The 16,565-nt window shown below is 44.8% G+C and overlaps 2 pseudogenes; both read left to right on the top strand.

Annotated features, from left to right (window-relative positions):
• LOC117355283 overlaps positions 1-16,118 on the top strand; it is a 76,196-nt pseudogene extending 60,078 nt beyond the window's left edge.
• LOC117355006 lies at positions 14,719-15,467 on the top strand (annotated as a pseudogene).
• Positions 16,119-16,565: the final 447 nt, after the last annotated feature.

Raw genomic sequence — 16,565 nt, 5'->3', positions numbered from 1 at the left:
CTCTCTCTGCGCTCCTCGAGCAAGTATAGCTGCAGTTTGTCTAACCTTTCTTCGTACGGAAGATCTTTGAGTCCCGAGACCATCCGGGTGGCCATTCTCTGAACCGACTCCAATCTCAGCACATCTTTGCGATAATGTGGTCTCCAGAATTGCACACAGTATTCCAGGTGGGGCCTCACCATGGATCTATACAATGGCATAATGACTTCCGGCTTTCGGCTGACGAAACCCCTGCGTATGCAACCTAGGATCTGTCTTGCCTTGGATGAGGCCTGCTCTACCTGACTGGCAGCCTTCATGTCCTCACTGACGATCACCCCCAAGTCCTGTTCTGCTACCGTTCTTGTTAGGATCTCACCATTAAGAGTATAAGTCTTGTATGGATTATGGTTGCCTAGGTGCATGACTTTGCATTTTTTGGCATTGAAGCCAAAAAATGCAAAGTCAATAACAATCAATGAACAGTGAGAAACCAACTGGTCAACAGTGACAATTCGTACTTGCATGTGAGAATTCATACTTGCATATTCCACATTCAGTCTAGACAGGAGTGCTGGAAGACCTACTTAATCAATATCTATAACACCCTACTTGATCAGTGTTTGTCGATATTTATAATCCCCTAATTGATCAGTGTTTGTCAAGGCTGTGCTAGTGGTTGCTTTCCCTCCCGGGAGGGAAGAGCCACTTCCAAGACTGCTCGGCCGACTTCCAAGACTGCTCGGCTGAAAGCATTTGGAGCGTGGAATGCAATGTTGAGGCAGTAGTGCTTGGTGAAGGTGTGCATGGAGGACCAAGTGGCTGCATTGCAGATGTCCCCTATTGGTGTGTGGTGAGCCGTTGTGGTGGCTATGGCTCTGCGCTGGTGGGCGTGGGCTCCCACCTGCGGTTGACGCTGCGCTCTTCTATAGGTGAAGGGGATATCCAGCAAGAGAGCCTGCGTTTGGTGGCCGGCAGTCCTGTCTGTTGTGGTCGTAGGAGACGAACAATTGAGGCTTGTCTGGTCTGTTGCATAGTCAGGGCCCTCACACAGTCCAGGAGGTGTTGCTGAGGTGGCTGTGTGCCTCCCTGTGGGGAGATGTAGAGTGCCGGGAGGCACGCTGAAACCACCTTCGGCAAGAATCGGGGGTGGGTTCTGGGTACCACCCTGTTCTCATGGAGGAGTGTGTCGGGGTGTGATGGACCAGGGCTTGGATCTCGCCGATACATCTGGCCGATGCGATGGAGGTCAGGGTTTTCCCGGCCAGGAATACGGGATCTGCCTCTTCCAGAGGTTTGAAGGGGTCGAGGTGAGCTGATGCGGCACCAAGTTGAGGTCCCATCCAGGCGGTGGTGGTCTGACCGGTGGGTGCAGATTGGACAGTCCCTTCATGAAATTGTGTGATTACAGGATGCCTCGACACTGGTTTGTTGTCTAGGCCAGTGTGGTATGCCGCAATTGCACTTAGGTGGACCTTGATGGAAGTGAGTTTTAGGTCCCATTGAGATAAGCTCAGTATGTACTGCAAGATGTCTGGTATGGGGCAGTTGTAGGGGTCTCGCTGCGTGTCTGTGCACTGGTAGCGGAACCTTCTCCATTTCAACCCATAGCATTTTCTGGTTGAAGGTCTTCTGGCTGCCATAAGAATGTGCTCCATGTCTTGTGGTAGGTTCATCCTCTCATCATCCCTGCGGTCAGGGCTAAGGAACGCAGGTGGTGGTGGAGGGTTAGGCTCCTGTGTTGTGTTATGAGAACTGCACTGATCGGGAGGGGGAGAGGTGGGTGAACCGCTATCCCTTGCCGAAACGGTTGCTGGGGCCCGAACAGGGCAATCATGATCACCGTTGCTCTGTCCTGAAGGATCTTCTGCAGGACTTAGGGTATGGCGGGTAGGCGTATAAGAGTCCGTGGTTCCAACTCACAGACAGACCGTCGGGGCTGAGACGGCGATGGGTTGATCTCTTTGAGCAGAAGGTCGAGTATTTTGAGTTCAGTTCGGTTGCAAACGGGTCGATGCTCGGTGTGCCCCAGGTGCTGAAGATCTTCGTCGCCGCTGGGTTGAGACACCACTCCTAGGGATCCAGCTGGTGGCTGAGGCTTTCTGCCCGGTCGTTCTGCTCCCCCGGGAGGTAAGTTACCTGGATGGGGCATTGAATGGAGTTAGTGAACTCCCACATGCGGCAAGCTTTCTTGCATCGCGAGGCTGACCCTGTCCCTCCCTGCTTGTTGATGTAGTACATGGCCACCTGGTTTTCTGTTTGGGTGAGGACTGCCCTGCCTGTCACCCATTGTTTGACGGTTTCAAGGGCATTCCCTATGGCCCTGAGCTCCAGTAGGTAGATATGGATTGAGGACGCCTGGGCCGACCATATGTCCCCTGTTAGAAGATGGGGAAGGTGTGTCCCCCCTCCATGTTTGGAGGCATCCATGGTGGCCACCAGCTGGTGAGGTGGTGGTCTGGTTTCCCTTTCGCTAAGTTATCTCGGGCCGTTCACCAGTGAAGCGTCTTGTGTATGGGCTGGCGAATGGGTACCTGGGTGGTCAGAGGTTGGGTATACTGGTCCCAGTGACGTCTGAGGTGCCCTTTCAGGGATCTCATGTGTAGTCTGGTGTGCTGGACAACAACAACCGCAGCCGAGACACAGGAGGGAGCGTGCTGCCGATGAGCTGCTGGCAGGGATACACTGGGCCAGGGATGTCATGGCGTGGATCTGGTAGTCCAGTAGGATGCCTTGGTCTGTGTGGTGTCGATGACTGCCCCGATGAACAATATCCCCTAGGTGGGTATCAGATGGGATTTCTTGAAGTTGATGAGGAACCCCAGTTCTTGGAGGACGGTTATGGTGGTTGTCAGGGCTGCCAGCTGTCAAGATAAGATAGGACGCACACCCCTTGAAGGCGAGGATGTGCCACTGCCACGCACTTTGTGAACACTCTTGGAGCCATTGAGAGTCCAAGGGGTAGGGGTAGGGGTGTCTGTCTTGGCTTTAGAAGCGACAATGCCTCCTGTTGGCTGGGTGCATGGGCACGTGAGTGTATGCATCATGTAAGTTCAGGGATACTAGACAATACTCGGGCTGTAACAGGGCCAAGACTGTACCCAGAGAGTGCATCTGGAATCGTTCCTTGTGTATGCACCTGTTAAGCTTGCAGAGATCCAGGATTGAGCGTTGTCCTTGTCCATGGGGACGCGGGGGTTCCTGGAGTAAAAACCCCTTGGTGATCTCCTCTGTTCGTCACCGCCTCTATTGATTCTGCCGAAGCAGGTCCTCTCCTTGTTGCAGGAAAATTGGGTCGTCAGATGGAGGGTGCCCCGCCCACTCGGGGGGGCGGGAGTGGAGACGAATTTGGAATCCCTGCTTGATGATGCTGAGGGCCCATTGGTCGATAGTGATCCTGGGCCAAGCCTTCGCAGACAATCTGATCCTGCTGGCCGGAGGGTGGTCAAGGTTCTGTTTTGGGGAGAGGGCTGCCCTTGGATGCCCCTGCCCCTCAGGCGGTGCTTGTTTGCGTGGCAGTTATGTTACTGTTGCGAGCGCTGGGGCACAGACTGCTGCCAGTGTGGACTGGCTCGGTGGTGAGCTGGAGTCCCTGTTTTATTTTATTTATTTATTTTCTCTCAATGACCTGATAAAACCGCATCTGGAACTGGAGCGCAGCAATTCGTGCACTCAGCATTGCGCCCTCATAGGTCTTTTTCTCCGTGGAATCCAGGGATTTTCAGGTTTTTCCCTGACGGGGAGTTGGAGTGGGGGTCGTGCTGCCCTGTTTCTCTTAAGCGCCAAGGCTACCGCAATGTCCATGTATGGCTGCTGCAGGTTGTCGAATCCCCGGGCCGGAAAGATCTGGTACTTCAGTCCCAGTCTCCTTGATGTTGGTTGCCCTGAAGAGGGAGTCTGCCAAATCTTGTCTCTGCAGTCCAGGAGGTTCTTGTGGACTGGAATCGCCACCGCCTGCCTGAAGTAGTTCAGGCATTGTAGTAATCTGTGTTGGGTACTGGTGGTCCACCCATGTGGATCTTGAGAAAGGCTGTGAGTTTCTGGAGGAACTTCGTTTGTGGGTTTCTTGGGTTTTGTTTTTTATTTATTTATTTTTGTGGGTGGTGACTCGGGGTGTGGCTGGAGGCTGGTATGTTGCTTGTTCCTCCGTTGCTTAGGTGCATGGCATGCTGCTGGAGCGCCATGTTGTTGTGCGTGGTTCCCTCTAAAGGGGGGCATTGGGAGGAGTGTTGCCCACTGAGAGAGGAGTTGGGTCAGCAGAAAGATTAACTGTTGCTGCTGGTCCCGCCCCTGGTGGTTCGCAGGTTCATGTGCTGCTCCACTTGACTGGTTGGGTGGCTCCATGTACCCCGCCGACATTCTCTGTCCTTCTTGAGAGGGGGGGGTGAGCCTGCAGAGAGGGGGCAGGATGCACCCCTTCATCTGTGCCAATGCTCCTGGCTGCGTTTCCCACTGTGCCTGGAGGCAGAGAAAAGAGGAGTGATGATGCCTCCTGTGTGGGCTTCTCCTGCTGTACTGCCTATTGTATATTAAACTGTATAGCGCTGCATATGCCTTTCAGTGCTATAGAAATCATAAATAGTAGCAGAGTCCCTCCTGCTGCAGTGAACAGCTCTTTAGGCTGAGGAATTTTAATCCCCCACCTTTGGGGAGGCGGGGTCTGACATGCCGCATCACTGATGACATCAGCACAGTACTTTGTGAAGAGTTCCCCAGGACTGCCCCTGTTGCCAGGGAGGAAGGAAAAACGTGTTGGAATTGGTTGCCAGTGGTTTCCATCATGGCTGGTTGCTGAGACCACGCCCAGTCTGAGCTTAATGTGGAAGGCAGACTCCTCGTTCCTGACATGAGGGGGGGAGGGTGGGAGAGGTCTGAACTGCAGACTCTGCAGGACCCCAAGAGGGAAAGAAGCATCGAGTTCATTTATTTTTTTTTTTTTTTCAGAATGTGGGTTGATTGCAGGGAGGAGGGACACCCACTCCTGAACTCTGGAGCAGCATGTCTCCTGCCGGTGGGAGAGGTCTGCAGGTCCCCCCGAGGGAAAGAATCATAGGAGTTTCTTTCTCCTTAAGTTCAGGGAGGTGAGTGGGGCAGAGCCTTCGGGGCTGCAAAAGATTATCAGAGGTTTTCCGAAAAACAAGCAGATAGGCTTACCTTTGGGGCTGGAGGGGGAACCCCGATCGGCTCCCTGCAGAGGCTGGCTGTACGTGGCAGCATGCATAGACTCCGGGGGAGATCTCTCAGTCTGGAGGGCGAAAAACCCCGATCTGCTGTCTGCAGAGGCTGGCTTTATGCGGCAGCATGCAGGGACTCCGGGAGAGATCTCTCGGTCTGGCGAGACCCCTATTGGCTGCCTGTAGAGGCTGGCTGTACGCGGCAGCATGCAGGAACTCGGGAGAGATTTCTCTGCCGGGCCGAGTGCAGGCGGGGGGGATTAGCTGAGCCAGGGCATCCTGGAGGCTCCTTGCTGCTGTAGCTTGTGGATCCCTCGTTGCTGCATTCCGATGAGGATGGCTGCTGGAGGAAGATTCTCGGGCCTCACTTCTCTTCATGAAGTCTCTCAGTGCCCTCTTCCTTAGCTTGCGTGCATGTGGAGACATGTGCGCACAATGCAAGCAACACGGAAACCTCGTGCGCCGGATCCAATCAGTGGGTGCACAATTCATGAGGATCATTTCTTTAGATGATTCAGGCATCTTCAAGGTGATGAGTAGAAAAGTTGTAATGGAGAGCTGTAGAAAATCCAACCGATGAGAACGGGCGGAAACTAAAGATTGGGGATTAGGGGGAAGCAGGGGGAAATGGGTAGGTCTCGGGCATGCCCAGTGGGGCCCGGGCACTGCACGTGCTCAGAGAAAAAAATAAAAATCTCTCTGAGCTATTGGAGAGCTTATCCGCAAATTGGGAGCTGTTGGGACAGCACCCATATGTGGCTGACTCATCCTGCTTGTCCTAGGAGAATTCTATTTTACAGAAAGGGTGGTGGATGCCTGGAGTGCGCTCCCGAGAGAGGTGGTGGAGAGTGTGACTGAGTTCAAAGAAGCGTGGGATGAACACAGAGGATCTAGAATCAGAAAATAATATTAAAAATTGAACTAAGGACAGTTCTGGGCAGACTTGCATGGTCCGTTTGGTGGAGGATGGGCAGGGGAGGGCTTCAATGGCTGGGAGTGTGTAGATGGGCTGGAGTAGGTTTTAACAGAGATTTTGGCAGTTGGAACCCAAGCATAGTACTGGGTTGAGCTTTGGATTCTTGCCCAGAAATAGGTAAGAAGAAAAATTTTTTAAAAGATAATTTAAATTGAATCAGATTGGGCAGACTGGATGGACCTTTCCGGTCTTTATCTGCCGTCATCTGCTATGTTACTATGCTACACAGGGAAGGGGAGGGAATGCTGCTGCACAGGGAAGGGGGAAATGCTGCTGCTGCTATACAGGGAAGGGGGAAATGCTACTGCTACACAGGGAATGGGAGGGAATGCTGCTGCTGCGGCACAGGGAAGGGGGGAAAATACTGTTGCTGCTACACAGGGAAGGGGGAATGCTGCTGCACAGGAAAGTGGGGGGATAGGGAAAGGGGGCTAGGGAGCAATCTTGGTTTGCTTTAGGGAAGAGACAGAAAGACAGGCAGGCAGCACATGAAAATGAAAGACAGACACTCAGAAAGAGCGGGCAGGGAGAGAGACAGAAAGAAAGTCAGACAGACAGACAAAGGAGGACAGGGAGAGAGACAGACAAGTTTCAAGTTTATTAGGATTTTATATACCGCCTATCAAGGTTATCTAAGCGGTTTTTTTTTTTACAATCAGGTACTCAAGCATTTTCCCTCTCTGTCCCGGTGGGCTCACAATCTATCTAACGTACCTGGGGCTATGGAGGATTAAGTGACTTGCCCAGGGTCACAAGGAGCAGCGCGGGGTTTGAACCCACAACGCCAGGGTGCTGAAGCTGTAGATCCAACCACTGCGCCACACACTCCTCAGCGGGAGGGAGAGAGACAGAAAGAAAGGAAGAAAGAGACAGGGGCAGGTAGAGACACAGAAGGAAAGAATGACAGATAGACATATTCTAGCACCTGTTAATGTAAAGGGCTTAAACACTAGTACAGTATTATCTATAATTAGAGAAGAATCTAAGAATTCTAAAGCTGATGTTGTTATCCATTTGGGTACAATGACCTACCAGCAATACCCCACTTGTGGTTCAGAAAGCTTTTCGGGAGCCAGGAGAGGGGTTGAAACCTTTTTGTAAAGACTGTAGCTTTTTCGGAAGTACTGCCTACATATGGAAAAGGAGAGGGAAGAGTAGGAAATAGTGAGATCTTCAATAGGTGGCTCAGAACCTGGTGTCATCACGAAGGCTTTAGGTACAGAGGAGGATGAGGAAATAATGGAAAAACAAGAGAGTATATTGTAATGACAGGTAAAAGGATCACTAGGAAATGGTCCATCATACAAGCAGCAGTAGCAGCGCTGACCATCCCAGCACGATCCAGGCAGTGGTGGAGTCAGGTCAGACCCTGAAATGATGCGGATGTACAGTGGCGACATTCATTGCTGTTAACCGCATAGCTAATTGGGCAAGTAAGACCAGTCCTGTGTCCAGTTAGCTATTTGGGAACCAGATTTTTAATGCCGGGGCCCAGATATGGTCCAGTGTTGACTGTCTGGGACTAATGTAGTTCTAAGAAATCAGCTGTATAGAAAATGTTAATTGCCCCCAGCTTAATATTGATCCATAACAATTCAACAATTAACCCTTTCTTTGGCATTGTTGATCTCATTCAACATCAAGTTATGTAACAAAACCTTTTCTGGATCTGTCAATTAAACGGTTAATACAAGCAGGAGTAAAATTAATCACTTAAGAAAAGCTTTATCAAAGATTTTATATAATATCTAAGAATGCACAAAATAGTTCAAATGAGAGAGAAACATGCTACATTTTTATATTATGATACAAAACCTCTTTTTTTTTTTGTCATCAAACAGGTTTAAACTGTCTTCAGAGGATCCATGAGAGTGAGAGGCCATTCATATGTCCAGAATGTGGCAAAAGTTTTAATCACCAATCAAATTTAAGAAGCCATGAGAGAATTCATACTGGACAGAAACCCTATACCTGTTCAGAATGTGGGAAAAGCTTTACTCAGCAATCAAATTTAAGAAAACATGAGCAAATTCATACCAGAAAGAGATTGTATACCTGTACAGAATGTGGTAAAAGCTTCAATCAGCAGTTACATTTAAAAATACACGAGAGGATACATACTGGAGAGAAACCGTATCCCTGTTCAGAATGTGGTAAAAGCTTTAGTTCGCAATCAGCTTTAAAAATGCACAAGACAATTCATACTGGAGAAAAACCCTATACCTGTTCAGAATGTGGTAAAACATTTCAGTGGCAATCACGATTAAAAGAGCACAAGAGGATTCATACAGGAGAGAAACCATTTACCTGTTCAGAATGTGACAAAAGCTATACTTCACAGTCAGCTTTAAAAAATCACAAGATGATTCATACTGGAGAGAAACCCTATTCCTGTTCAGAATGTGGGAAAAGCTTTAGTTCGCAATCAGCTTTAAAAATGCACAAGACAATTCATACTGGAGAAAAACCCTATACCTGTTCAGAATGTGGTAAAACATTTCAGTGGCAATCACGATTAAAAGAGCACAAGAGGATTCATACAGGAGAGAAACCATTTACCTGTTCAGAATGTGGGAAAAGCTTTATTCATCAATCAGATTTAAGAAAACACGAGAGGATTCATACTGGAGAGAAACCCTATACCTGTTCAAAATGTGATAAAAGCTTTATTACGCAGCCAGTTTTAAAAAAGCACAAGAGGATTCATACTGGAAAGAAACCCTATAGCTGTTCAGAATGTGGGAAAAGCTTTATTACGCAGTCAGTTTTAAAAATGCACAAGAGGATTCATACTGGAGAGAAACCCTATAGCTGTTCAGAATGTGGGAAAAGCTTTAATCAGCAATCAAATTTAAGAACACACGAGAGGCTTCATACAGGAGAGAAACCCTATACCTGTTCAGAATGTGGGAAAAGTTTTAATCAGCAATCAGGATTAAAAGAACACAAGAGGATTCATACTAGAGAGAAACCCTGTATCTGTTCAAAATGTGGTAAAAACTTTAGTTCATAATCAGCTTTAAAACAGCACAATATGATTCATACTGGAGAAAAACCTTATACCTGTTCATAATGTGGTAAACGCTTTATTACGCAGTCAGTTTTAAAAATGCACAAGATGATTCATACTGGAGAGAAACCCTATACCTGTTCAGAATGTGGGAAAAGCTTTACTCAGCAATCAAATTTAAGAAAACACGAGAGGCTTCATACAGGAGAGAAATCCTATAGCTGTTCAGAATGTGAGAAAAGCTTTACTCAGCAATCAAATTTAAGAAAACACGAGAGGCTTCATACTGGAGAGAAACCCTATACCTGTTCAGAATGTGGCAAAAGTTTTAATCAGCAATAACATTTAAATATTCATGAGAGGAGTCATACTGGAGAGAAACCCTATACCTGTTCAGAATGTGGTAAAAGCTTTAATCAGCAAAAAGAGCGGGCAGGGAGAGAGACAGAAAGAAAGTCATACAGACAGACAAAGGAGGACAGGGAGAGAGACAGACAGCGGGAGGGAGAGAGACAGAAAGAAAGGAAGAAAGAGACAGGGGCAGGTAGAGACACAGAAGGAAAGAATGACAGATAGACATATTCTAGCACCTGTTAATGTAAAGGGCTTAAACACTAGTACAGTATTATCTATAATTAGAGAAGAATCTAAGAATTCTAAAGCTGATGTTGTTATCCATTTGGGTACAATGACCTACCAGCAATACCCCACTTGTGGAGCAGAAAGCTTTTCGGGAGCCAGGAGAGGGGTTGAAACCTTTTTGGAAAGACTGTAGCTTTTTCGGAAGTACTGCCTACATATGGAAAAGGAGAGGGAAGAGTAGGAAATAGTGAGATCTTCAATAGGTGGCTCAGAGCCTGGTGTCATCGCGAAGGCTTTAGGTACAGAGGAGGATGAGGAAATACATGGAAAAACAAGAGACTATATTGTAATGACAGGTAAAAGGATCACTAGGAAATGGTCCATCATACAAGCATCAGTAGCAGCGCTGACCATCCCAGCACGATCCAGGCAGTGGTGGAGTCAGGTCAGACCCTGAAATGATGCGGATGTACAGTGGCGACATTCAGTGCTGTTAACCGCATAGCTAACTGGGCAAGTAAGACCAGTCCTGTGTCCAGTTAGCTATTTGGGAACCAGATTTTTAATGCCGGGGCCCAGCTATGGCCCAGTGTTGACTGTCTGGGACTAATGTAGTTCTAAGTTATCAGCTGTATAGAAAATGTTAATTGCCCCAGCTGAATATTGATCCGTAACAATTAACCCTTTCTTTGGCATTGTTGCTCTCATTCAACATCAAGTTATGTAACAAAACCTTTTCTGGATCTGTCAATTAAACGGTTAATACAAGCAGGAGTAAAATTAATCACTTAAGAAAAGCTTTATCAAAGATGTTATATAATATCTAAGAATGCACAAAATAGTTCAAATGAGAGAGAAACATGCTACATTTTTATATTATGATACAAAACCTCTTTTTTTTTGTCATCAAACAGGTTTAAACTGTCTTCAGAGGATCCATGAGAGTGAGAGGCCATTCATATGTCCAGAATGTGGCAAAAGTTTTAATCACCAATCAAATTTAAGAAGCCATGAGAGAATTCATACTGGTCAGAAACCCTATACCTGTTCAGAATGTGGGAAAAGCTTTAGTTCGCAATCAGCTTTAAAAATGCACAAGACAATTCATACTGGAGAAAAACCCTATACCTGTTCAGAATGTGGTAAAACATTTCAGTGGCAATCACGATTAAAAGAGCACAAGAGGATTCATACAGGAGAGAAACGATTTACCTGTTCAGAATGTGACAAAAGCTATACTTCACAGTCAGCTTTAAAAAATCACAAGATGATTCATACTGGAGAGAAACCCTATTCCTGTTCAGAATGTGGTAAAAGCTTTAGTTCGCAATCAGCTTTAAAAATGCACAAGACAATTCATACTGGAGAAAAACCCTATACCTGTTCAGAATGTGGTAAAACATTTCAGTGGCAATCACGATTAAAAGAGCACAAGAGGATTCATACAGGAGAGAAACCATTTACCTGTTCAGAATGTGACAAAAGCTATACTTCACAGTCAGCTTTAAAAAATCACAAGATGATTCATACTGGAGAGAAACCCTATTCCTGTTCAGAATGTGGGAAAAGCTTTAGTTCGCAATCAGCTTTAAAAATGCACAAGACAATTCATACTGGAGAAAAACCCTATACCTGTTCAGAATGTGGTAAAACATTTCAGTGGCAATCACGATTAAAAGAGCACAAGAGGATTCATACAGGAGAGAAACCATTTACCTGTTCAGAATGTGGGAAAAGCTTTATTCATCAATCAGATTTAAGAAAACACGAGAGGATTCATACTGGAGAGAAACCCTATACCTGTTCAAAATGTGATAAAAGCTTTATTACGCAGTCAGTTTTAAAAAATCACAAGAGGATTCATACTGGAAAGAAACCCTATAGCTGTTCAGAATGTGGGAAAAGCTTTATTACGCAGTCAGTTTTAAAAATGCACAAGAGGATTCATACTGGAGAGAAACCCTATAGCTGTTCAGAATGTGGGAAAAGCTTTAATCAGCAATCAAATTTAAGAACACACGAGAGGCTTCATACAGGAGAGAAACCCTATACCTGTTCAGAATGTGGGAAAAGTTTTAATCAGCAATCAGGATTAAAAGAACACAAGAGGATTCATACTGGAGAGAAACCCTGTATCTGTTCAAAATGTGGTAAAAACTTTAGTTCATAATCAGCTTTAAAACAGCACAATATGATTCATACTGGAGAAAAACCTTATACCTGTTCATAATGTGGTAAACGCTTTATTACGCAGTCAGTTTTAAAAATGCACAAGATGATTCATACTGGAGAGAAACCCTATACCTGTTCAGAATGTGGGAAAAGCTTTACTCAGCAATCAAATTTAAGAAAACACGAGAGGCTTCATACAGGAGAGAAATCCTATAGCTGTTCAGAATGTGGGAAAAGCTTTACTCAGCAATCAAATTTAAGAAAACACGAGAGGCTTCATACTGGAGAGAAACCCTATACCTGTTCAGAATGTGGCAAAAGTTTTAATCAGCAATAACATTTAAATATTCATGAGAGGAGTCATACTGGAGAGAAACCCTATACCTGTTCAGAATGTGGCAAAAGTTTTAATCAGCAATAACATTTAAATATTCATGAGAGGAGTCATACTGGAGAGAAACCCTATACCTGTTCAGAATGTGGGAAAAGCTTTAATCAGCAAAAAGAGCGGGCAGGGAGAGAGACAGAAAGAAAGTCATACAGACAGACAAAGGAGGACAGGGAGAGAGACAGACAGCGGGAGGGAGAGAGACAGAAAGAAAGGAAGAAAGAGACAGGGGCAGGTAGAGACACAGAAGGAAAGAATGACAGATAGACATATTCTAGCACCTGTTAATGTAAAGGGCTTAAACACTAGTACAGTATTATCTATAATTAGAGAAGAATCTAAGAATTCTAAAGCTGATGTTGTTATCCATTTGGGTACAATGACCTACCAGCAATACCCCACTTGTGGAGCAGAAAGCTTTTCGGGAGCCAGGAGAGGGGTTGAAACCTTTTTGTAAAGACTGTAGCTTTTTCGGAAGTACTGCCTACATATGGAAAAGGAGAGGGAAGAGTAGGAAATAGTGAGATCTTCAATAGGTGGCTCAGAGCCTGGTGTCATCACGAAGGCTTTAGGTACAGAGGAGGATGAGGAAATAATGGAAAAACAAGAGAGTATATTGTAATAACAGGTAAAAGGATCACTAGGAAATGGTCCATCATACAAGCAGCAGTAGCAGCGCTGACCATCCCAGCACGATCCAGGCAGTGGTGGAATCAGGTCAGACCCTGAAATGATGCGGATATACAGTGGCGACATTCAATGCTGTTAACCGCATAGCTAACTGGGCAAGTAAGACCAGTCCTGTGTCCATTTAGCTATTTGGGAACTGCATTCAATACCAGCTGTCACTGATGAACCAGATTTTTAATGCCGGGGCCCAGATATGGCCCAGTGTTGACTGTCTGGGACTAATGTAGTTCTAAGTTATCAGCTGTATAGAAAATGTTAATTGCCCTAGCTGAATATTGATCCATAACAATTAACCCTTTCTTTGGCATTGTGGCTCTCGTTCAACATCAAGTTATGTAAAAAATTATTTTCTCCATCTGCCAATTAAACGGTTAATACAAGCAGGAGTAAAATTAATCACTTAAGAAAAGCTTTATCAAAGATTTTATATTGTATCTAAGAATGTACAAAATAACCCAAATGGAAGAGAAACATTCTCCATCTTTATATTATGATACAAAACTTTTTTTTTCTCATCAAACAGGTTTAAACTGTCTTCAGAGGATCCATGAGAGTGAGAGGCCATTCACAAGTCCAGAATGTGGCAAAAGTTTTAATCACCAATCAAGCTTAAGAAGACATGAGAGGATTCATACCAGAGAGAAACCATATACCTGTTCAGAATGTGGGAAAAGCTTTATTCATCAATCAGATTTAAGAAAACACAAGAGGATTCATACTGGAGAGAAACCGTATCCCTGTTCAGAATGTGGTAAAAGCTTTAGTTCGCAATCAGCTTTAAAAATGCACAAGAGGATTCATACTGGAGAGAAACCGTATACCTGTTCAAAATGTGATAAAAGCTTTATTTTGCAATCATATTTAAATTATCACGAGAGGATTCATACTGGAGAGAAACCCTATACCTGTTCAGAATGTGGTAAAAGCTTTATTACGCAGTCAGTTTTAAAAATGCACAAGAGGATTCATACTGGAGAGAAACCCTATAGCTGTTCAGAATGTGGGAAAAGCTTTACTCAGCAATCGCATTTAAATATTCATGAGAGGAGTCATACTGGAGAGAAACCCTATACCTGTTCAGAATGTGGGAAAAGCTTTACTCAGCAATCAAATTTAAGAATACACGAGAGGCTTCATACAGGAGAGAAACCCTATACCTGTTCAGAATGTGGTAAAAGCTTTAGTGCGCAATCAGTTTTAAAAAAGCACAAGGTGATTCATACTGGAGAGAAACCCTATACCTGTTCAGAATGTGGTAAAAGCTTTAGTTTGCAATCAGATTTAAAAAAGCACAAGAGGATTCATACTGGAGAGAAACCCTATATCTGTTCAAAATGTGGTAAAAGCTTTAGTTCACAATCAGCTTTAAAACGGCACAATATGATTCATACTGGAGAAAAACCTTATACCTGTTCATAATGTGGTAAAAGCTTTATTACGCAGTCAGTTTTAAAAATGCACAAGATGATTCATACTGGAGAGAAACCCTATACCTGTTCAGAATGTGGAAAAAGCTTTACTCAGCAATCAAATTTAAGAAAACACGAGAGGCTTCATACTGGAGAGAAACCCTATACCTGTTCAGGATGTGGTAAAAGTTTTAATCAGCAATAACATTTAAATATTCATGAGAGGAGTCATACTGGAGAGAAACCCTATACCTGTTCAGAATATGGTAAAAGTTTTAGTTCGCAATCAGCTTTAAAAAAGCACAAGAGATGCATACACCTGTTCAGAATGAGGTAAAAGCTTTAATCAGCAATCAGCTTTAAAACAGCACAAGGTGATTCAAACTGGAGAGAGACCCTATACCTGTTCAGAATGTGGTAAAAACTTTAATCGGCAATCACATTTAAATATTCATGAGAGGATTCATACTGGAGAGAAACCCTATACCTGTTCAGAATGTGGTAAAAGCTTTAATCAGCAATCAGGATTAAAAGAACACGAGGATTCATACTGGAGAGAAACCCTATACCTGTTCAGAATGTGGGAAAAGCTTTACTCAGCAATCAAATTTAAGAAAACATGAGAGGCTTCATACTGGAGAGAAACCCGATACCTGTTCAGAATGTGGGAAAAGTTTTAGTTTGCAATCAGCTTTAAAAATGCACAAGAGGATTCATACTGGAGAGAAACCCTATATCTGTTCAAAATGTGGTAAAAGCTTTAGTTCGCAATCAGCTTTAAAACAGCACAATATGATTCATACTGGAGAAAAACCTTATACCTGTTCAGAATGTGGTAAAAGCTTTAGTTCGCAATCAGCTTTAAAACAGCACAAAGTGATTTATACTGGAGAGAAACCCTATACCTGTTGAGAATGTGGTAGAAGCTTTAATCAGCAATCAGATTTAAAAAGACACGAGAGGAGAGAAACCATTTATCTGTTCAGAATGTGGTAAAAGCCTTAGTCAGCAATCAGGTTTATATCTCCACAAGAGGATTCATTCTGGAGACAAACCATACACTGGTCAGAATGTAATAAAAACTTAAATGGAAATCACATGTAAAGAGATAAAAAAAATGTATACAGGAGTTACAGAAATAAGGTGTATACGAATGTCCAGGAGTGGTAGAAGTAGCAACTCTCAAGCTGACATTCCTGAGAGAAAATATTGTTGTTTCCTGCTCTCATATAGCTTTGGTATTTTTGACTTTTAGTGTATGCCTAAACTGTACTTTCTTAGATGTGAAGAGGGAATCAGCCTCAGAAATAGATTTTAGACAATGCTCACTGTCCTCGGCTGAATATTGTCCTATAACAATTCATACAAATTGAAAAACAACTAATCAATAATAATAAAACCCTTAGCGCGCTTGCGCAGTTCAAAGTTAGTGGATCCGTGATCTGTGGCACTGTGCCCGCGCATGCACAGTGCCTTCCGGCTTCCTGACCCTGTTCCTCGGAAACCGGAGAGGGGGGAGGGAGGAGAAGCAAACCCGGCAAGCACAGTGTTAGAGCCCCCAGAGCATTCCTGGCTAGAGCGGCATTGGCGGAAGATAGGGCAGGGAGGGAGGCTTCGACTCGCTGCCTGGTCCTGCTCTCACGGAAACAGAAAGTAGGTGGGACCCAGGAAAGGGGGGAGAAATGCTGCCGATGGCTGTGTGAGACTGTGGTGGGAATGTTGCTGCAGCATCCTTTTGGGGAGACAGAGGGAAAGGAAGGTGGGGAAAGGGAAATGCTGCTGTTGCACAGGGGGGGGGGAGGTAAAAGGAAGGGGGAAGGGCTACTGCTGGACAGGGGGGGCAGGAAGCTAAGAAAAAAGAAAGAATGGCCTCAGCACCCCAGAATGTGGTAAAAGCTGTAATCACCAAATTTTAAACAGCACAAGAGGATTCATATGGGGTGTAATTACCCCTAAGAGAAACCATACTCTTGTCCAGAATATGGTAAAAGGTGTTGTGGATTGGTTTTAATTAGGCACAAGAGGATTCATACGGAGTAAAACCATATACTGTCCAGAATGTGGTAAAATATAAAGTAATCATTTAGCTTTAAGAATGCACAAAAGAATTCATAACTAGGAGTGGTAGAAGGAACAACTATTGAGCAGAAATTGCTGAGAGAAAATGTCATTAAAGAATATTATA

The sequence above is a fragment of the Geotrypetes seraphini genome, chromosome 2 (genome assembly GCF_902459505.1).
Source record: "Geotrypetes seraphini chromosome 2, aGeoSer1.1, whole genome shotgun sequence".
Lineage (NCBI taxonomy): Eukaryota > Metazoa > Chordata > Amphibia > Gymnophiona > Dermophiidae > Geotrypetes > Geotrypetes seraphini.
The sequence above is the reverse complement of the archived record's forward strand: the minus strand, read 5'-3'. Positions and strand labels throughout refer to the sequence as shown.